Source organism: Callionymus lyra, chromosome 7 (genome assembly GCF_982586985.1).
Source record: "Callionymus lyra chromosome 7, fCalLyr1.hap1.1, whole genome shotgun sequence".
In the NCBI taxonomy this organism is placed as follows: Eukaryota; Metazoa; Chordata; class Actinopteri; order Syngnathiformes; family Callionymidae; genus Callionymus; species Callionymus lyra.
This window is the reverse complement of record NC_141824.1, coordinates 18,721,740-18,746,207: the sequence shown is the minus strand read 5'-3', so window position 1 is coordinate 18,746,207 and position 24,468 is coordinate 18,721,740. Positions and strand designations below refer to the sequence as shown.

Here is a 24,468-nt window from a genome sequence, read left to right as displayed (position 1 = left end):
TGTGTGTGTGTGTGTGTGTGTGTGTGTGTGTGGGCATGTGACAGTGAAGGTATTCACTGTCATGAGGCAGAAGTGAATGGAAAGGGAACATCCCAGAGACAAACAGAACATCACTTTAAACCAGGGGTCACCAACCTTTTGGAACCTGAGGGCTACTTCATGGGTACTGAGTCATAGGGCACCCGGTTTGATCCACTCTTCTCAAATAACAAATTTGCTCAGTTTGCCTTTAGTTATATATTATTATTAATGATTAATTATACTGATTAATGTGAAGACTCTCATTCAATATAGACATTCAATGAAACACCATTTTCCCAATCTAAATTCACAACATTTCATAGGAAAAATCTTTTTTTTTAACAAATCATTAACTATGTATTGCACCTTGTTTGAAAATGTTGTCAATTATTTAATGTTTAAGAAAAATCCACTTACATATTTTTAAATACATCACATTTTGAACTAATGACCGACCATTTTTACAAACTTATATGTCACATTTCATGAAGTGATTAAAACAATGTCCGGAAAATAACAATGTTATTTTCAGTGAACTGTCCTTTAGTAGACTTACATTTAAGCATATATAGACATTTTAACGTAGCATGTGCAGCAATTTGCGCTATTTGTGACCCTGTACTAGAAAGGCGCTATATAAATAGAGATTATTATTATTATTATATTTATATTTAATATTTAAACAACTTAACAAAATTTAATGTTTTGGTAACACCTCACTATATGAACAAAACTTTGAGAAATATAATATATATATATATATATATATATATACTTGAGGCTGTGTATTGATAGGTTTGTTTTCTTGTGCCATTTTAATAAACTATTTAAAACAAACATTTTAATTTCTTTTCATAAACTAGTATAAGATGAGTTGCAGCAAGACCCGCCTTCTTCTCTCAGGTAGCTCCCTGTGATTGGTGGAGGAGTCCAGCCAATGGCAGCAAAAGGCTTCAGGCAGCAGGTCTCTGATTGGCTGTCGAGCGGGTGAGTATGACATTTTGAACACACTTGTATGACTGTTTGAGTGCGTGTTTGTTTGACTGGTTGAGCTCCTCTTAGGGTGTTTTTGCGCAAAAAAAAAAACGTTTTAAGTCTACCACAACTAAGACACACTCGCTCTAACCGGTGGCAGTAATCTCACTCCATACATTCAGCTCCCCATCATTGCTGATCCCGCACTCACCTTTGAACTAGAATAGGTTATAGTTCAACTAAATTATCTAAACTTTCATGTATTATACAAATATTTTAAAATATTTTATTTTAAAGATCTTGTCATTTTCATATACATATGAACGCAAGTGTCATTAGAAAATAATTTAAACAATAAGATGGTGGTGGAGTTATGCTATTTTAAGAAAATTCTGGAGGGCGACCTGATGCCCGCGGGCACTGTGTTGGTGACCCCTGGTTTATACCATCTTGTAAAGTCATTCATTCATCTATTACCAATCATACCTCCTTTTATATCCACTTTTTTTCTACATTGATAGTTAATCAAGCATTCAGTCTTCAAAGTATTTATAAGGCCGCAGAAACTTCTATTTTTGCTCCGATGTCTAATAATCATGTATCTAAATTTGATATGGTTTTCTAAGCATGGACGAGAATATTCCTTTTTTCTGTTAAAGAATTGTTTATTAGACACTTTACAACGATAGACAGATCTATTTGAATCATTAGCAAAATGTATCTTTACAAACAACTAATTTATTTATATAAGATGTAGAAAATTCCGCTGATGAAGCTTCATGAAGCACTGTCATGTTTTTAAGAGGTCAGTAGATGGCACCATCAGTTAAAAAATGATCTGATGTTTCATCAGAACAGTTGTTCAAAACAAAGGAAAATAGTGCAGACACCGCCATCTAGTGGACTCTGAAGATAATGACACTGCTTCATGAAGCTTCATCAGACCATTAGTAGTCACAGGACCTTGTGGGACATGATTAAGAATAGAATTAACGAAATGAAAAATGTATTGTAAATGTTCCAACTTGTTCAATAAACATCAGACATGAATTATTACAAAACAATTTGTTTTATCCATCCACATCCCCAACAAAAAAACATTTTGCAAAGAAGTTTTTCATATTTGTTCTGCACTTTTGTGGAGAGATAAACCTCCTGTTTCAAGGACAGACATCCAGGGTGGCTCACAACAACTTTAAAATTGAATTTAGCCAACTATGTGCGGAATGGTTTTAATAACAAAAAAACTGCACCTTTCAGTGTCGGAACAAAGAAGAAACTTTTAAATGAAACTCTTTTCATGGAGGTTATAATGAACGGAAAGAAAAAGAATATAACAATAATTGGGTAGTGGTTGATTAAATCATCTCATTATTATTGTTTTGTATTTTTGCTGCTGAGTGCTGGTTATTTTTGTGTGTGTGTTTTGTGTGTGTACTGAGGGGTGTTGGACTGTTTTATGCATGTTTTTCTTGCTTTCTAACAAATCTAAAATACACCAATATGTAAACAATTCAGCCATTTATATTGTCAATCCTTTACCATCAACCATACATCGAATATACACGATTTAGTGAAATCTATTTTTCAAAAGTTTAAAAAAAGCTGCAGAAATACTAGGAAAAGAGATTAAATACGATGTAGAGAATTTTCATTTGCAAAGATAGCAATATATTCATGAGATAACAAATATAATGCACAATATAAATATTAAATAATCCCCCAGAAATTAAAGTATCAATATATAAATCATTATGATGAAAATAAACCAAATCATCTTAAGAAAATGTAAGTATATAAGGGGTTGGATTAAAATATATTAACACGTAGTAGTAAAAAATAATAATATAAGTCATAATTAAACAAATAATAGCTGAATGAACTTGAGAAATCACTAAAAAATATTGTTGTTTTTTTTAAATATAACATGTTTGTTTTTTTGGTTCAACGTTACAGAAGAATTTCCCATCTCCCTTTTTCCACATGGAGCCACAGATAGAAGCTTCGGAAAGACTCGTCTATGAATGTCATCAGCTGTTCTTTGCTGCTCGCATCCAGCAGGAAGTGGAGCAGAGGGTCTGCGGGGACTGGAGCTGACGAGGGGGGACAGTAATGGAGACGCACTCTCCAGGACGGAGCGAGGGAGCGAGACAACAGGAGGAAAAAAACCTTCAGCAGGATAATTGGCGTCGGAGTCAGTATGACGAGCTCGACTCTGCTCCACTCCGACAGAGTCGGGCTCCGGGAACTGAAGGTGCGAGCCGACGGGATAAAGAGCCGCAAAGTTAGGAATCACACGGCAAGACGGCGAGCTAATCTTAGCCGCCCAGGAGATTTAGACTCCTTCCAGTCGGTGTTTGTAGCTGCAGAGCAAAGAGACGAGCAAGAGACGGTGTAAAGCGACGTCGCCTGGCAACAAGCTGCAGGTGGAGAACCTGGATTGAAACTCTTTCCGAGGATCAAACCCAAGCGGCTCGGAAGACTTTAGGGGCCGCCGTTGTAGCACGGAAGTTCAAAACACTGAGCTCATCCGTCCCTCAATTCAAGGTTAACCACAAAGAAGCATCAAGAGTAATTGAAACTTCCCACCTGACAGCTTGTTCCACTGGGAGAGATTCAGAGCAGAGCATCTACGCCTTGACTCGACCCTTTAGTTCGGTGCAATCGTTGGTGAACTGACGCTTTAGTCAGCAATTGATCGATTTTTATAATTAAAGGTCAACAAATGTGTGGATTTAAGAGTGTCTTAAACAGATGTTGGACTCTATTGTATCATCAGTATGTGTCTGTTTGTACTAAACTCTATTTTCATTGAAATATTTACATTAGAAAGTGTGTTTAAGCCCCGCCCAATCTATTGTGATTGGTCAAATATCTGACTTTGTCATCACGCATCATCAATCCAGTGAGATTCCACCTCCAAGGGACTTGTTGTATAGACAAAGTAGGGTGGGATTTCAGCTGGCTGGAGGAGGAGTGAAGCCATCATTACGTCATAATGGAATCCGCTCTCGTAACCTCTCATTCGCCGAGATTTCAGACGGGGGAGAACTTTATAAAGTAATAAGTTCAAAACATGGTCATGATCAGGGACTTACTGCATCTTGGAGAAGAAGACATTTGAAACATGTGAGTTAGTCAGGAGAGTTGGGTTTTCACATCTGTTCACTGAAAACTTGTATTTCTTATCATTTGAACTACAAGTATAGATCACTTAATTCAAATTCAGTAAGCATGTGTGTTAACTATGGTATGAAATTTGACCACAATAATATTATTTTAAAAAAAACCTAACAATATGTCGTACTTTTGACCCTGTATCGTGATACAATGATCGTATCGCTAATACACACCATAGTTATCGCCTGATGTCCACAAAGATTTAAAGATCTTTCCATTGTCCGTTAACATTTACTATAATATCAGTAGAAGGCCAGAAATAACAAAGAGTTTTATAACTTCTCGTTATAATTTTTTTTATTTTGTTCAAAAGTAACCACGTTCGGGAATAGTATGGTTTTAAAAAGATGTGTATTCAGTGTCCAGATATGTTTTAGTGAAAGGCTTTTCTGGACGCAGTACATACAATATGTTTTTTATCTCTGTTCTGATGCCCTTAGTGAAAGTTGGGATAAAACTTTTCTCTTTTATTCTGAAGTTTGGTCGGAAAACTCCACTCTAAACTTAAATAAGGGTCTTTTTTATATTTTATTTTATTTATACTTTATATACATTAATTATGATATGCACTATGTATGTTATTTATTATTCTGTTTATACTATATTGCACAATTTTTAACTTATTTATATTTATACTTTTTATACACATCTCTCTGCTGTGTTTTTTGTGCAATGACAATAAAATAAAGTCTTAAGTCTTTTCTGCATTAAATTAAAGTTGTACTTATATCATAGTTCTTTTATGGTTCATATTTAAATAACGTTTGTTTAAATTGAAACCATTTTGACAATTACAAAAAAGGCTAAAGGAACAATGAAATCCTCCGAATTCCTGTCGATGACTGAGGACGAGAGGATGCACTCCACTTCTGCAGATGGTTTAAAAAAATAGTAAAAAGTAACAACTTAATCATAACCTCATGACTCTGTAAATGTTGAACCATTTCTTAGTCATAATCTCACGGTGCATATTCCCGAATTTGAACGTGGAAATACCAGCTCCACAGCTTAGGTCAGGTTCGATCATCAGAAACCGAGTTCTCTCTCCACTGCCGACCACTCTTCACTCCCCCAGCAACATGTACCGGATCGAAGGCGCGGTGCATTCAAGGACCGCTGCCATCTTAACGAACTTCAAAGAGCAAAACAAAAACTCGAAGGACTCTAAGTAAATCCACTGGAACGTGTTCAAGGAAACAGCACCAGGGATGGTCTCTTTGGAGCACCATCAAATACCTCATGAAAGAAGAATATTTGAAGGTTTGAAGTTCTCAGAAAAAAAAGGACTGCCAAAACATGGGCCAAGTGATTTGCTGAGGGAAAAGGAGGCCTTTCAGGGACGGTATCGAATTTTGGCGAAAGCGCACCAGCGCTCGTCTGATGTGCGATTCCAAGGGAGTGAGTGAGATAAGCAGGATGTCCGCGAAAGTAGACCCTGCCTCAGTTTTATTTGACAAGAATTGAATGTGATCGATCTTGCTAAAGGGCAGGCTACCTTAATAGTTGTCTCGCCTGCAGTTGATACAAAACTCTGCAGCGAGAATTCTAACCCGCTCAAGTAGAAGAACTCACATTTCTCCGATCCTTAAAACTCTTCACTGGCTTCCAGTTTCTTTCAGGATCAACTTTAAAATTGTGGTTCTTACTTTCAGAGCTATTCATGGTCAGACTCCTCCTTACATCAGTGATCTGATCCAGCCTTACACCCCAGCTCGGGCTCTGAGGTCTGTGGATCAGAATCTACTTATGGTTCCACGCACACGACTCAGGACCAGAGGAGAGAAATCTTTTCTGGCTGTTCTAAGCTTTGGAACAATCTTCCTCTCTCTTTGCACTTGATGGATCTACTGACTCCTTTAAGAAACATCTTAAGACGTTTCTATTTGTTCAGGCTTTTCCTTGATTTTCTGGAACTCCTGTGTTGTTCTCAGTATTATCCTGATCTTTAAAGTGTATATACTTTTTTGAGTATTGTTTTGTTTGTTTAAGCGCTTTGTGACCCTGGTCTGGAAAAGCGCTATATAAATAAATATTACTTACTTACTTTCTTAATAGAAATTGAACTCATTGACTTCATACCTAAGAGTGTCACTAGCCTGCTAGCTGACGTGCCAACATCATTTGATGGAGGTTTCCTCATATAAAAACAACGATGGTGGGACTCGAACCCACGACCTTGGCTTTATATATTTATAAGTCAAACGTGTCAACTAACAGTCGATCATTTTCTCCAAACTATCCCGTAGACAAAAAATTTTGTTAGCAACTTAGCACTGGTAGCCATACTGGAACAAATGTTGACAAAAACTCAACAAAAGACAATGAAGCAAATAATCTCGCAAAACTGGCAAAGGAATGTCTAAAGTATCATTTTGAGATCCTACTTTCTTTTTAGTCGTATACAAGTATAGATGTGTTTTCTGTGTCCCTGGCTGACCTTTCTTTAATACAATCGGTGTCATAGGTAGGATTGATAAGCTACGGTTTGAGGAGTAGGATTAGCGTCTCTTTGACTGACATAACCTTTCACACCATGACTTTTAAATGTCGTTCGTCACTTCAAAAGTGGGCTCACACAAAACCTAAGGTATATAGAGATAGAGAAACTTCTTTTGTTAAATAAAATGAAATATTCAGCATCAATTCGAACCAATCAGAACTTCACGGTGACATCTGCGAAGTATAGGCAGCAGGGTATCGAACTTTGGTTCACGAAATGCTTCTATAGATCCAGTCGCTTCTTCTTTTGGTGTCAGGTTTCGGTAAAACGTGATAATGTGTGATTTTTTGCATTAATTGCATTCATAATTGACAAATGCAGTAAACATCGGATTAATTTGAAATTTACAAAAGCGGAAATATCAAACTCGGGTACTAACTTTGTATCGAAAAAAGTATCAGGAACAGTGTTGAAGATTTTCGATCACTACCAAGAACTACTGTACAGTAGAAGTTGAACTTATTTTTATGTAGGTTCAATACTTGATGACCTATGATGTTCTATCGGGACAGAGGGAAGGATCTTGCCTCGAGGCAAGTCACTTAAAGAGGGTGTTCCGGATACGTTTTGACATTTGTTTATTATTTTCCAGGTATATTCGCTTTGTTACGAACACATCTGTAACGTCTTAGGAATACTAACTTGAAGTAGAAGGGGAAGAGAGACAGACAGAACCAAAGTTGTTGTGCTTCTGCGTCAAAGCCAGTAATGAAAATAACACACAATACTTGTATAAAAACGCAGGCGGCCACAAGGGGCTGTGCGCCATATTTCGCCTCTGTGTGAACCACAACAAAGTATAACACAAGAGCTTTTTTTGTCTCTTGTGCCAAAGTCAGAAAATCATTCTGGTTGGAAAAAAGCTAATTTTGAACAATTCTCGAGCCAAATAACCACAACAAACACGGGCCACCTGCACCATTTCAGTAACGAAGGGTTTGCTCACAAATCACTGATGCAACACTGAAATAAAAAGTTTATAAACCTATATTTAATGCAATATATCTCTTGCTTTATTTGTCTCAGAATCAGGGTTTAAATGTTTTTGGTGCCAGTTTTCTGTTTGTACGTCTGATAAAAACTTGATCATGTGTGGACTTTTCTTAAGACCAACTAATGAGTGACAAAGTGTTGTTAGCAAGTGTTCTATTGTAGTGGAAATGATTTGTTGTTTTTTTTACTATTTTGTTGTTCACTATTGGTTGTTTAAGAAAACAGCTTGGAGTGGAAATGTAGCAAAGCTGAAAAATTTAAGAGTTGGGATTATTTTCAGAGTAATCTGTTCCTTAGATATAAATGTTTGTTCATTTTGATGTAGCAACTGGAGCTCAGTTGTCCTCATCCAAAAAGACACTTAAAAACGAGGGGAATTGTTGCAAAAAAATTAAACAAGTCTGTATTTTAAAGTTGTTTTTGGCGGAAGCTGCTAGGCTAGCTAGATAAATATATATGAAGTCAGAATGGGTGCATAAGTCCCACATATCCGTAACATGAGATGTCTACTCGTACCATTAACTTGAATTGAAGTAACTACATATTCATACTCGTAATATAGAAGGTAGGCCTGCATAGTTGGAGACTCGTAGTCTGCAGATGTGAGTCACAGATTTGTTTTGCACCTCAATCACTGCTCAACTAGGTGCATATATTACACACACTCGTAGCATGAGATGAACAGCCCTACTTCAAAAGAGGTCGTCTTTAGTAACTTGTACTCGTACATTAAGAAAATATAGTCAACGCTTGTTTTTTTAGTTTTTATGAATACAAGTCTTCAATTACGCATGCATACCTTCTGGATTACGAGTATGAATATGTAGTTACGTCAATGCAAGTTAATAGTACGAGTACATATCTCATGTTACGCGTATGTGGGACTTATGCACCGGTTCTGACTTCATAAATATTGCACACTGACACTTGTATTGTGATTCAATGCAAGAAAGACAGAAAGACAGGCAGGAACTGTGAGACTGATAACTTCAGCTAAAAACAAACCTACAATATAAAGACTTATTTGGTTATTTCGGAAAAATCCTTTATGTTGAGGCCACGGATATGTGGGATCTATGCACTCGATCTCACTTCATAAATATTTATCTAGCGAGTTTCTAAAACTACCTTAAAATACAGACTTGGTTTAATTTTATTGCAACAATTCCTCTTGTCAAGGCTTCAATACAAGGTGGACGTTACAGACGAGCAGTATGGAGGTATTTGTAAGTTTTTAAGTGTCTTTTTGGACGAAGATGAACTGAGCTCCAGTCACTACATTAAAATTAACAAACTTTTTTTTCTATAACTCTAAAAAGGAACACATTATTATGTTAATTATCCCAACCCTTAGTCGACATGAGGGTGAGAATTTGAACTTTGGGTGAACAATCACTTAAATGTAAATTTATTTTTGTTAGAATTGATCTTGTAAGATTTCGTTCAGTAACCAGTATCAACGTGAAGGTATCACTATCAGCTCAGGTTTGGAAAATGTTCAAAAGATACAGTCTTAAGTCAAACTAAAGCGTATCCTCGGTGAGCCGAAACTGCACGTCCCAGATCTTCCGCAAACGTCGTAAACTCAGAATAAACACTCTTGTGCCGCCCGGGCCGCGCTTGTTATGGATCATCGGAATGAAGCATCATATAATCCGTCTGCTTCCTGTTTAACGGCCGCCCCGCGGTCCCACTGCGCATCCCAACAGCAAATTAATTGTTGCTTTCTTCGCGGCTGCGTCGTTAATGGGGGCGTTCAAGGACCCCGGACAGTCTGTCTCCAAGCTTCGTGCTCAACGACTTTTTTTTCATCCGCCAGAGGTGCACGTCGCCTCTGGTGCTCAGCGGACCTTGGGATTTATGAGTCAAGAGCTCTTCACGGGATAAGGGACAGAAGTAGCCGTGAAGGTTTCATTCACGGTGAAAGACAAATAGAGTTGGAACTGAAGATGGTGACGACAAACCCACGGATGGTTTAATACGTTTCAATATGCTGCAATCTTTAGTAATCATTTTCTTAATTCGATTTATTAAAATGGCATCTAATTCAGTTTTTAAGTAATTTATCAATAAATTAATGATCATATTATACCTCAGCTTTTTCCCCAAATGATCTAAATACACACTATTTTAGCAGTTTAAACAAATTAAACTATACGCAAACAAATAAAGAAGAAGGAAATGATTGGATGAATGAATGTGTTGCAATTTAGATTTAAATACTGTAAAATGATAACATCTTCCTTTTCATGACTTTTATTGGTAAGTAAATTAAGTTTTTAATAAATATTTAGTGATGACAAACATAAACTCGATAATGAATCACTAACCAATAGATGTTAACAATAGATTAAATAGTTGTTATTGTTTCACGACTTTCTTTTACTTTTATTTGAATATTTTCTCACACAAAATAAAAAATATAATTGAGATCCAGTTTTTCTCTTCACATGTTTTTGTTTACTTCTTCTGACCTAAACTCTGTACTGCATTTCCTCTTTCAAATGTTATCCGATTTTAACCATTCAAACTTTTATCAGTTCGGCTTGTTCCCGAAATGTGGGCCTTGTTATAGCTTTCTTTTATCCCTTCAACTCTTTCTTCTATGCCTCTTTTTCTACCATTCTTTCCCCATTCATATGACCTTTGACCTTCCAGTAAATTAATCTACAGACACCTAGAACTTCATTCAACTTTAAAAACACTTTAATCAACTTACTTCTACTAATACTACTACTTTTACTTCTAATTCTACTACTTATACTTCTTTTTTTTACTAATCCTACTACTACTTCTACTACTTCTAATTCTACGGCTAATTCTTCATATAGTTTTACTACTCATTCTACTACTTAAACTTCTTATATTACTAATCCTACTGATACTTCTACTAATTCTACTACTACTTCTACTACGAACTGTTAATATAGTTTTACTAATAACTCTAACACTACTTGTACTTCTACTACTAATTATACTACTTATTATTCTCCTAATTATAATACTACTTCTAGTAATTCTACTACTACTACTGCTTCTACTTCTACTACTACTACTTATCCTATTAATTCTACTACTACTTCTACTAATACTGCTACTTCGACTTCTACTTTCACTACTAATTCAATATATAGGTTTACTACTAATGAATTATACAACTTATTCTACTACTAATTCTACTTTTACTTCTACTACTTCCACTACTAATTCTACTACCACTTCTACTAATTCTATTACTACTACTACCACTTCTTCTACTACTACTTCTACTCATTCTACTACTACTACTGCTTCTACTTCTACTACTACTACTTATCCTACTAATTATACAACTACTTCTACTAATTATACTACTACTGCTACTTCTACTTGTAGTTTCACTACTAATTCAATTTATAGGTTTACTACTAATTAATTCTACAACTTCTTCTACTACTAATTCTGTGTGAAATGTGAAAATGCAAATTTTCCAGTTTGTTATTAAATAGCAGTTAAAAAACTGTTGTAGCTAATTTAGAATTTACAAATAATTGTATCCACTTGAGCTTCACGTCTTGATCGTCTTAAATAAATCCACCGAGTCACTTCACAGCGAAACACAAGCTGCTCTCGCCACATGGCCCTTCCAGCCCCGACACGTCTGGACAGAAGCTGATAAACAATGAACTGTAATCACCTGCTGCGCATCATCCCATCAGGACGCGTCAGCACGATAACGCAGCAGAAGCTGCACAGTCCGAGCGCTCAAAGAAATCCATTTAAATCCCAGCAGCAGCCGATGGTCGACTCACGCCCGGCCTTGAACGATTGAACCTCATTTCATGACAATAAAAAAAAGACACAAATAGAGACTGATTTGTTCTAAATCTTCTAATCTGAGGATGAGGAAACACAACAAAAACAAAGAGTAACAAAAAGGAATATTTATTTCTGCTTCTGACAAGAACCGTTTATTTATAAAGTCAAGGTTTGAGCTTCAGGTTTTAATCACATTTGAATACATTTTATTTGTTTTGTTTAGTTTTTGATTGAAGTTTGAACTTTAACCACAAAGCAACTAAATTCTGTCTAATTTTTAATTTGCGAGTGTTTTTTTTCTGTCCACTCTTCTATAACCTTGTTAAAATGTTGAATTATATTTTGTAGATTCTTTTTTTTTTTCCAATTTGTGTTTTGTTTTTTTGTACGCAACCATTTTTCCGGATTCAGAAAGAAATTCTTGAATGATTATTGGTGTGTTATTTTGTTTTAGTAACATTTTAAATGGGGTTTATCTTGTGTTTTTGATGCAACAAAACCGTTGGACAGACGTGTCCGTTAAAGCTTCGCGAATAAAGCTGGACGTTGGTCTCTCCACGGCGGAATCAAATTTCCACACAGGAGATTGTGCGGCGCTGGATTGATAAACAGCACGAAGAAAGACCTTTTATTCTGCAACAACAAATGAAGCTGGTTCATCAGATACCCCTCACTCATCTCTCACCCTTCCCTCACCCTCCCCCCTGATAACGTCCAGCCTTATCTGATCTACAGACACATATTATTCAGACCGTTTATGGAGCGACATTTGTCTGCAGGGCAGATTAGTGTGTGTGTGTACGTGTTTCTGTGCAATGGAATGTTTATGCTGTGTTTTGTGTGAGTTTGCTATCTAAATGTGTGTGTTTTTCTTTGTGTCTAAAAGTGTTTTTGAATTTGTGTATCCCTGTTTATAATTTGTTAGTCATCGTATTTACCTGTAGATGTGATTTATAGTGTTTTTTTATTTATACGGTTACTACATGTTTGTGTGTGTTTGTTTGTGGTTTTGTGTATGCGTGTGTTTTGAAGGTGTGGTTGGTAGACATGTGTGTCTATGTGTGTGTTTCATTTTTATTATACGTGTAAGAATGTATGTGGATTGTATGCGTGTTTTTTGTGTGTTTTTGTTTACAGTGTTTGTTTATTTTTAGTGTCTTTGTGTTTCTAATATGTGTGTTAATGTGTTGTTATGTTTATGAAAGTGTCTTGATGTTTTTGTCAAAGTATGTGTCTGTGTCACAGTATAATTGTGTACTTACTACTATTCTATTTGTGTTTGTTTTTAGTTTTAATGTTTGTCTGTTTAGTGATTTTAGTGTGTTTTTATTTATTCCGTTACTACATGTGTGTGTTTGTTGTTTTGTGTATGCGTGTTTTTTAAAGGTGTGGTTGGTATAGATGTGTGTCTATGTGTGTGTTTCATTTTTATTATACGTGTAAGAATGTATGTGGATTGTATGCATGTGCATATGCGTTTTTTGAGTGTTTTTTATTTGTTATAGTGTTACAGTATTTGTTTCTTTTTAGTGTCTTATTGTTTCTAATACTATGTAAATGTCTTTGTCTGTGCATGTGATTTTTAGTGTGTGTTAATTTTTCGTATAGGCATGAGTGTGCGTGTGGGATTGTGTGCATGTGTGGTGTTAAATGGGTGTGTGTGCATGTAGTTGTGGTGTGTATACAGGTGTATACGTTTGTGTACTAGTCACTCCTCTGCACATGTTTGTGAAAGTGTCTTCATGTTTTGTCAAAGTGTGTGTTTTTTGGGTCAAAGTATTTTTTGTATATTATTCTAACTGTGTGTGTTTTAAAGGTCTTTTATAAATGTGTGTGTGTGTTAATGTGTGACAGTGTTTTTTGAATGTGTGTATTCTTTTTAGTTTGTTTCTTTTCATGATTCCATATGTGTGTAATTGTACTTGTTCTTAAATGTTGTTTATAGTGTGATTGAGCTCAGGTGTAGAGTTTAATCAGTGTGTAAGATTGTGTCTGCATGCCTCTTAATTCATTTGTTTGCGATTGTATTGCTGTGTGTGATTGCGTTACAGATTTATTTGTGCGTTCATGATTCTAGGTGTGATGATTTTCAATAATCCTGTGTGATCTTTTTTTAACACGATGGCATCATGTGTGTACCATCTCAGGTTGTGTCGGCACGAGTGTGTTAAAGCACTCTCTGTTCTACCATCGATCCGCTCTGCGTATCCATCCCATAATGCACCAGTAATCACCGACAAGAGCTCGTCTGTTCGCGCACCAGGTCAATTATCCGACATGCAATCCATTAATGGCAGCCGTCGTTCACACACACACACACACACACACACACACACACACACACACACACACACACACACACACACACACACACACACACACACACACACACACACACACACACACACACACACACACACACACACACACACACACACACACACACACACACACACACACACACACACACACACACACACACACACACACACACACACACACACACACACACACACACACACACACACACACACACACACACACACACACACGTCGTCATCTCGCCTCCATTATCCTCCACCGTCACACACGGGTCAAGTCTCTCTCCACCCTTCAACACACCTGCTTCACCACTCACCTTTCCGTCGGTCGTCATGGCAACCACCGCCGTTTTTTTTCAACCTGTAACACAAGAAGACATGATTGGATGAACCGTTTTTAAAAAATGTTATTGCAACTTTAACGACAACATGAAGAATTATGAAGAACTGATAACATTATGACCAGCTAGGATTCCTTCAGTCGTCATAAAAAACCGCTTGTTTTTCTTCCCCATTAATCATCCGCGAGAATCAAACGTATTCATATCAGTGATTCATTTCCTCTAATCTCTTGTAGCTTCCTGTCGAGGGAATCCCTTCAGACCGTGTAGATTATAAAGCGCCTTCCGAGCGTGGATGAAACCGGACCGATCCGGCTCTTAAACTTCTCTGCTTTGAAGTAGCAGATATCTTCTATAGCTCGCTAGCGGCTCTTTAAGTCCCAGAATATTCGTGTGTGTGTGTGCGGTGTGTCTGTGTGTGTGTGTTTATTTGAACATTTAAGTTTGTCTTTGTTCAACTTTAAACCTATGTAATGTATTTTTGGGATAAATTCTGCTTTCAACCTGTAATCTAAGTGTTAGCTGTTAGCTTAACAAGAGCTAGCGTATCTTTTCCCTATAGCCTTTCGCTATGAAAGCCAAGCTTTACACTTTGAGTATGAAGGTCATACAATTTGAGCCATTTTTACACCACACAGCACACTTGACTATCTCAAGTTCATGTAAATTAGGAAACAAAACGTTTAGGTTTCAAACTAAAAGCATCGAATTAGCTGCATCTTCCTTGTAATCCTTTATTATCACGGCCATACTCTATACTTTTCAACCCTCATTGAAAAGTATTTGTGCTATCCCTTTTATTGTCTTTCAGCTTGATCCAGAAACAACACAAGGGATAACAAGAACATATTTGTTTTCAGGCCTTCGGGTCACCTTGACCCTTAAATAACACAAGGGTTAAAATGCATGTTTTTTAATATTATTATTTGGTGCAAAAGGTATTTATTATTTAAAACAAACTTTACAGATTGATATTTTCACTCGGTTAATAGGTTTAAGATCGTTTAAAATGGAAAATTTAAGCAAGTAAGTAAGCAAGTAATTTTTATTTGTATAGCGCTTTTCCAGACCAGGGTCACAAAGCGCTTAAACAATCAAAACAACATTCAATAAAGTATATAATTAAAGGTCAAGATAAAACTGATAACACAACAGGAGTTCCAGACAATCAAGGAAGATGCCAAATAACATACTATAACATTTGAATGAATTATTTTAGAGAAATTGATCGTATAAAACATGATATTTTTGGTTATGATGTATATATTTCATTGTCAAACACGACAGGTTTATGATGCGTCCTCACTTATATACCACAAAATATGATTTTAAAGTAGACTTTTGGAGAATTAATAATTGAATAATCCTATTTAAGCTAATAAGTCAAATGGAGGTGATGATACAAGTGTTTTCAACCAAAACTAAAAAAGCTAAACACTGCGTTACTTTTTTTTATTCCTCTCAGAAGGACCAGAAGTGCAACTTTGCAATCGTGAACGATGCTGTAAAGTTTGTTGTCAGTTTCCTCGTGGCTAACAACGACCTTTTTTTTTCTTTTTTTTTATGCTGAGGAAACCTTTTTTCATTCTCCGGTAAATAGGTAAACAAACACAAGCGCTGACTCGGCAGACTCTTATCATTAGAACAAGAAGCTGATGGTGGCAAGTAAAACCCACGGACTGCACACATCTCGTAGAGAAACACACACTAATCCCTCATCGACCCCCTTTTATAATTATGACTCTTCCGGTGAATCACAAACGTTTCCCTTCTGGTGATAGTTGTGCATTTATTTACGAGCACGACTAATCCCACCTCGACCCTCTGAACTCCTGAGCCGTGGATGATTATTCCATTTCCTGTTGAGTCGTCTTCCGTTCCGACACGTCAGAACATTATTCGCACGAACACAAGACTATTCAAACACTAATGCAAGCCAGTGTGACACACAAGAAATGTATCCTTTAATCCACTTAGGCGCTTGTGACGCACAAATTTATACCGAGAATCTTTTTGAGAGTCATTGAAGAACAACACGATTGCAAAAAAAAGGGGGTGCACACACAAATATATAGAGGGGGAGGTAACACAGCACAGATGTGCACTTCGGTAAGACACTTAAACACAAATACACACATCTCTTATAGCAACGTTTCTCATCCTCCCACTTCCTCCGTGACACGAAAAGTCCATTTCTCCATTTCAGATATTCTTTTAAGGTGTGTGTGTCATTGTGTGTGCATGGGTTAGGGTGTGCGGTGTGCACTGGGGCAGACAGGGTTAGTGGTGTGTGTCAAGGCAGGTTGGTTTGTTTGCCTCCACTGAGCTTCACTATATGAACAACCTGGTGTGTGTTTGTGTGTGTGTGACACGGAGGAAGTGATGCATGACTCAGGTGTTATTTGGAAGCATCCATGCGTGTGTTTATGTGTGTGTGTGTGTGTGTGTAGGTGGCTGTCCTGACTGAGCATCCCAAGATGGACAAGCACTTGTGCGATTGAATTTGTAATTATCTTGCGTATCTGAGTCAGAAACTTAATATTTGTGTGTGTGTGTGTGTGTGTGTGTGTTTATTAGACAATAATTGTGTTTTTTTTTGTGGGTGTGTGCGTGTTGTTTTATGTGGATAAGGCCCACTTCTCTTCATGAATGATTCAGAAGTCCATCTAACATGAAATTGTCCAAGACTTCCTACACAGCCTCTGCACACACACACACACACACACACACACACACACACACACACACACACACACACACACACACACACACACACACACACACACACACACACACACACACACACACACACACACACACACACACACACACACACACACACACACACACACACACACACACACACACACACACACACACACACACACACACCCCCACACACACACACACACAGAGAGACCCACGTACACACAAAATAACACACATGCCTCCCACCACTTTTTCTAGAGTGTTGTGTCTGAATACATTTTTTTTTGTGAGTGAGCTTCCATTCGTTCAAGTGTGTGTGATGTAATGCACTCCAACGTTGTGTGCGAGTGTGTGTGTGTGCAAGGAAGTGTGTGTTTGTGCGTTTGTCGCTGAATTTGGATTAGAGTTGAACTTCTCCTTCTGATCGTTGCTCTGCTCTGCCAGCCCGATGTGATCCGGCCTCTGCCTCTGGCCTACATGTGCTGCACACGCACACACTGGCACAGACACACACACACACACACACACTGGCACAGACACACACACTACTGTTTACCCAAAGAAATGCATGCAACTACAACAATCCCTCTGGCCGTATTAGTGAGTCAAAGATATTAAGTGAAATGAAAAATCTCTCGTTGTTGAGAGTCTTAAGAGTGAACTCTACAGATGAAAGGATGAAAGGATGAAAATAAATAAAATACAATCACTTGTTTCCCGTATAACAGTTGTTTTCAACATTTTAAATAAAATACGAGTTAAAAGAGTAAGTGTCGGAAGCTTCATGAAGCAGTGTCATCATTTTCAGAGTCCACTAGATGGCGGTCTCTGCACTATTTTCCTTTGTTTGTAACAAATGTTTTAATGAAACATCACATCATTTTTAAACTGATGGCGCCACCTACTGACCTCTGAACAACATGACAATGCTTCATGAAGCTTCATCAGACCGTCACTAGTTTACATGTGTTTATGAGCTCGGATTTGGTCCCAAAAGGAATTTGTAAAATTGTCGTTAGCTTCATAAAGGAGTGTGTTGTTCTGTTGAATTTAATATTAATGTTTAGCTAAAAGAACTTTATTTATTTGTTTTTATGACATTAATTGTAGAGAGACTTCCAAGTATAAGTGATGATAAGGGAAAGTTATTTGTTTTTGTTGAAAGAACATATACACAGAGATACATAAGATAACCTTTAATAATAAAATAAAAAATACAATATGACAATGAAACTTCCTACTGAAGACAGTTTGATAAATATACATTAGTAAAGGCATCTTAGTCTGCTAGAAAGTTTTAAAGTCACCAACAAACAGCTGGAAGATATTACACTAATAAACACTACAGAAACTGAAGCAAACTGTTGACCTTTCTGCCCAAAACATGCCAACAAAATATTATGTTTTTTAGTTTGCAAGACTACCTGGTGGAATCTGAATATTTTTAGATCTGAACCTTTTTAAAGAAATGCTGGTCCGTAGAAAAGTCGGGTCGAGCGTGTGTTTTGCTGGTAATTAGGACGTGGAGGAAGAGAAACTTTAATGAGCTGTTTTGAAGAGGTCGGAGGTCGCACAGGCGGAGCAAAAGTTTCAAAGTAAGCTGTGAAGTGTGAAGTATACTTGGACCGTCACCAGCAGAGCAGACAACTTCTGTTTACTCTGGTGCATCAACAAAATACTTGATGTCATACAGCTGAACGAAAATGACGTGAAAACATTAGTCAATCACTTCTTTTTACACAAAATAATAACAAACTACTAATACATAGTATACAATAAGAATAAAACTTTAATTAAGGAATTTAAAAATCTTAGAATTTTGAAAAAATATTATTTAAAGTACAATAAAATACATTTTAACACCTTATCAAAGCATATTGATTATGAGCTCCATCAACCATCAGAGACTCAGATCGGAGCTGCTACTTCACAAAAAGTTGCAAAAATGAGTCTTTAAACCGAAAGACAGGATAAGAGGTTCCTCTAATCTATTTTAGGAGCTTCTTGCGACTCATAACTAGCCAGACTAAAGTTATTTTAAGTCCTCCTTATTTTTCCGCGGAGAAAGTGATGACGGCTTAAGGGTGTGGAAGGATGGAGGAGAGCGATAAGGAAGGACAAAAATAAGAGAAAGCTGAAGAAGGATTGACAGTAGTAAGTTTGGAGATGGAAGATTAATCTGACGGGAAGTTTAAATCGCTGTCGAGGCTTGCAGATGTGGAAACTTTATTCGTTTGGCTTCCATTAACAGCGACGGCGAAGGTCAGTTAGAGTCCATGAAGTGATTACAGAAGGCGTTTGAGGGACACAAGTCTCTGCTCGAGTTCCCCAAAAATCTGACCTTCATAGAGACCAGTCGGAACCGTCTACATTTAAGACATTTCTTATAAGTGAAAAAGACCAATTATTATATAATTTGTAATGAGGATCAGCTCAGACCAGCAGATTAACTCAGGATACACTGGATGTGTGATTGTGTAAGGATGGATGGTTGGATTGTTGGATAAATAGATAGTGGATGAATGGATAAATGGATGAATGGATGGATGGATGAATAAATGGGCAGATGCTAGATAGATGGATAGATGGTTGATTGGATGGATGGAGGGATGGGAGGATGGATGGAAAAATTGATGAATAGATGATGGTTGATTGGACGGACGGACGATTGGATGGATGGATGGATGGATAAGTGGATGAATGGATGAATAAATGGGCAGATGCTAGATAGATAGATGATGGTTGATTGGATGGATGGAGGGATGGGAGGATGGATGGATAAATGGATGAATAGATGATGGTTGATTGGACCGACGGACAGACGATTGGATGCATGGATGGATGGATGGATGGATGAATAAATGGGCAGATGCTAGATAGATGGATAGATGATGGTTGATTGGATGGATGGATGGATGAATAGATGAATAGATGATGGATGGATGGATGGATGGATGGATGGATGGATGGATGGATGGATGGATGGATGGATGGATGGATGGATGGATGGATGGATGGATGGATGGATGGACGGATGGACGGATGGACGGATGGACGGATGGACGGATGGACGGATGGACGGATGGACGGATGGACGGACGGACGGACGGACGGCATATTTGATAGGATCTGATAAAATCCTGTCAAAGATTTCTCTAAACGTCATGAAGTCAAAAGAGTTTGGATGACGAGTGAGAACGACAGCCTCAGACTCAGGGATCCTCCTGGTGTCACAGCTGTGCAGGAGTAGGTCATGTTTGCAATAATCACAGAAAGCAGAGATAAAGAGAACGTGAATACGATGTAAACAAGCGTCTGACAGGAACGGTCTCGTCATTTGAAGCTTCAGAAGATGAGAAACGAGGACAAACGTCGTGAAGTGAGACGATCCAAGCGCCCGAGAACGTTGACTGAGCCAGAATTTACATAATTGTGACGCGACGCCGTCAGCGATGGCTGTGATCACACTAATGCAGACATGAAAGTAGTGGCGAACAAAAATAACCCACGCGCTTCTAAGGATTCCAACGAGGACAGATATTTTCAGTTTCATTGTGAGGATGATTATTGTTCCCGTTTAAACTGCCACTCGTTTAGCTTTTAAATTCAGGTGTTTTTGCGACTTTACCTACAAAACTTTTATAATACACAAAATAATAATATTATAATATCATTAGATTTGTTTCTGTCAGTTTCTTTGTCGCTATATATCTTTGTTACATTTATTTTTTAAGTAACAATTTATTTATTTCTTCACTTTTCATGTTAAATTAGATTCTTTTAAATTGGATCTTTAATGAATTATATTTGGGTTTTTGTGCTAATCTATGTTCTCCAGCTTGAATAAACATTTTCACCTGAAAATATGTTGTAATATTAATAAACATTATTCCTTTTAAACATTGAATTCAATAATATTTCCCTATTCTATTGAATATTGTAATTATTTTCAGGATTTTTCTTTTCATAACAGTTCATCAGACCATTTGATAATAATATTTATTGTTTATTTTTATTAATTAAAGCATTATTCCATATTTTATCATTTACATTTTTTTATTTTCTTTTATATTTATTTAATCTTTGACGTTTTTCACCCTGGTCTTTTTTTTTACTATACTATAACTTTATTTATACATTTTCCATCTACGGTTTTTCTTCTTCTTTTATAAATATTTATTAATCTTTTCCCACAAAATTGCAATGTTTTATGTGTATTATATTGTTTTTCCTTAACATTTTCTGCTACATTCATTATTTATTTTTCTCAATTTAGAGAGAAACTGAAAATATGAATGAAAATTGAAATTAATTTATATTTCTAATAATTTATTATAGTTATTTCTACAATAATCTTTTATGTAGGTATGCATATAATCATCTACACAAAAACATCTTCTCTCTGTACTTCCCTGTTGTGTGTTCTTGAAGCTCACATATGACAGAAGTTCGTCACTTCTCTGAATTTCACTCCAACTCTCTTTGTGTTTTCACTTTACTGCCCAAAAGAACGTCGGTCTGAGTGAATCACGACTCTCTGCAGTGATGCCTAAGCTTTCAGTGTGTGTGTGTGTGTGAGCGTGTGTGTGTGTGTGTGTGTACGTGCGCGTGTGTGTGTGTGCGTGAAATAGAGAGAGTGCTCAGCTGCAGCTTACTGTGAAAATAGTACGCCTCATTCTTTTCTCTGAATATGAATGTGTGTGGAGTTTTCAGATTATTCAGGGTCAAGCGCAGATGCTCGAACACACACATATGCAGCACACACACACACACACACATACACACACACACACATATATATGCAGTACACACACACACACACACACACACACACACGGTACAGTTTGTTCCTGAAAATTTAACGATTCATTATTCCTAGACGACAATGGACCATAAATAAATGAAAACATTTCAACAAACACACAAACAGTTGTCGAAAAAAAAACGACAAATGGTAAAATGTTCCTGCATCTGCTTCTTTCTTAGAAACACTTGCACACACGGCAGTCTTGTCAAAACACTTCAACAAAAAGTCTTGAAGTGGAGTTTTACCGAGGTCCTGACGCACACGTTCAACTGCAATATTTACAAGAAGTTTTTGTGTGTGTTGGAGCCAAGAGCGACTCGTCTCCGTATGTATATCATGTGAAATCTGCTAATGTAGCCGAGGCGCAACAATTAGTGATGGTCTGATGAAGCTTCATGAAGCAGTGTCATGTTGCTTTAAAATGATGTTTTATTTGAACAGTTGTTCAAAACAAAGGAAAATAGTGCAGAGACCGCCATCTAGTGGACTCTGGCAATAATGACACTGCTTCATGAAGCTTCATGAAACAGTGTCGTGTTGTTTAGAGGTCAGTAGGTGGCGCCATCAGTTTAAAAATGATGTTTCATTAGAACAGTTGTTCAAAACAAAGGAAAATAGTGCAGAGACCGCCATCTAGTGGACTCTGACGATAATGACACTGCTTCACGAAGCTTCGTCAAACCATCACTAACTAACTAAAGATTCATATTTGCTCTCTGGTAGTGTTGTGTTGTTCGCGAACGATTCATTCGAAAGAACGAATCGTTCGGGAAGTAGGAGAATTTGCAGTCAGAGCTCCATAAGCACAGAGTTAGTGATTTGGTGAACGAATGAACTGAACGAATCTTTTGAACAAAGCATTTTAATGAACTGATTCTAGTGATTCAGTACACTCAAAAGAACTGTCGATCCCATCACTACTCTCTGGTTACTGGGACCTTGTACCATTAAAGATGTAGTACCAGTTCACTACATTCTCTCAATCAATGCTAATGTCGTGTCAGATCATGTGACCGACGGTCTGGAGGTCACCCGTGGAAATAGTGATCATCTGGATCGACGCGTGCTAGAAGAAGGTCGAAGGTTCCCCGATATTTGGTCACATGCTCAAGAGTGGATTCGACCTCCCGACCCCCTTTAGAGAACAGGGAAGGTCGCCAATCTAAGAGGTCATCGGGGCAGAGATGAAGGCGCTAACAAGCCGGATCGATCCACCGGCGACGACTCAAGGGCTGCACGCGTCACACACTCGCTCGGGTCACTTCACTCGCGCTCTTGAACGCATCTGGACGCCCGTCCTCGTGCGTTTGTTCCTCGGGATCGTTCGGTCTCGGATCACCGGGCAGAGACAGATGTTAGAAAGACACATCTGTCCGCCAAGTTACCACGGCAACAACAACAACAGCTGAACTTTATTGACGTCCCGTTCTGAGGTGTTTAGTCGAAATAAAACCTCAGGCCTCAAAGAAGATTGTTTTGGAAATGGAGGATAGAGTAGGTTCATTCTGTTGAAGTATTTCATGAAAAAAGTAAAATAGAAAAATGATAAAGAAATATTCCAGTGCGATGCACACACACACACACACACACACACACACACACAGGCAAAGACACAGACAAAAGCCGACCCACAGGCATCACATTGACAAAACAGACAAAGAATGATTATTCTGGTCTGCTCTAAACTGGGATTAGTCAGCTGCTGCTGCTGCTGCTGCTGCTGCTTCCGATCAAAACTTTCAAGTAAACAATTCCTTCTCAGAAATACTAATCTCTTTGTGGGTGTGTGTATTGTGTGTAAGACCATATGTAACTTAATAAACAGTCAGGATTATATAAATGTAGCGTTTATTACTAGTGACGGTCTGATGAAGCTTCATGAAACAGTGTCATGTTGTTTAGAGGTCAGTAGGTGGCGCCATCAGTTTAAAAATGATGTTTCATTAGAACAGTTGTTCAAAACAAAAGGAAAATAGTGCAGAGACCGCCATCTAGTGGACTCTGACAATAATGACACTGCTTCATGAAGCTTTATCAGACCATTACTAGTTAATAAACCTTTTTATACACCTTATATATATATATATATATATATATAGTTCACATAAGTTCACAAAATAAAAATACACACATTGTATTTTAACACACAGTACACATATTAAAAATAATAATAACAAAACTATTATACATAGGTATAATAATACAAATATTGATGGATAAAATAAAATAGAAATCATAAAATAAAACGCAGTAGTAAAGTAAATAAAATAAATTAATCAACAACAAATACCATGAGTACATGTGCACACTGAATTTCTCGAACTCCTGTGTTGTTCTCAGTATTATCTTGATCTTTAAAGTATGTACTTTTTTGAGTATTGTTTTGATTGTCTAAGCACTTTGTGACCCTGGTCTCGAAAAGCGCTATATAAATAAATATTACTTACTTACTTACTTACACACTACAGCAGTACAGAAGTGCGGGGAGGGAGTTGTTATCACTATTAGCATCACATGTCATTATATTATTTTATTTTATTAAATCGCCTGAATTGTAAAGTTTATGAGACATTGTCTTCAAATAATCCCCCTTTTTTAAATTTGTTTTAGAAATGTTTGACCCTTCTTCAGGGTCAAGGTGACCCGAAAGGCCAGAATACAAATGTGTTTGTGGTATCCCTTGTGTTGCTTCTGGGTCAAGGTGAACGACCTCCCCGGCTCTCATAAATACATAAGCAGCAGTCGAGGTTTTTTTTACGGGCCTTCGGGTCACCTTGACCCTAACACATGGGTTAAAATAAAATTTAAAAAAGAAAAAAAAGT

General features: G+C 37.3%; 1 protein-coding gene across 1 annotated transcript in view; it reads right to left on the bottom strand.

The window, feature by feature from the left end:
* LOC148075292 (leucine-rich repeat and fibronectin type III domain-containing protein 1-like protein) overlaps positions 1–24,468 on the bottom strand; it is a 238,486-nt gene that overhangs the window by 192,766 nt on the left and 21,252 nt on the right. Inside the window, exon 2 of the mRNA XM_087795959.1 lies at positions 14,106–14,149. The gene's annotated coding sequence lies outside the window, so the exon portion shown is untranslated. The remainder of the gene's footprint in view (positions 1–14,105; positions 14,150–24,468) is intronic.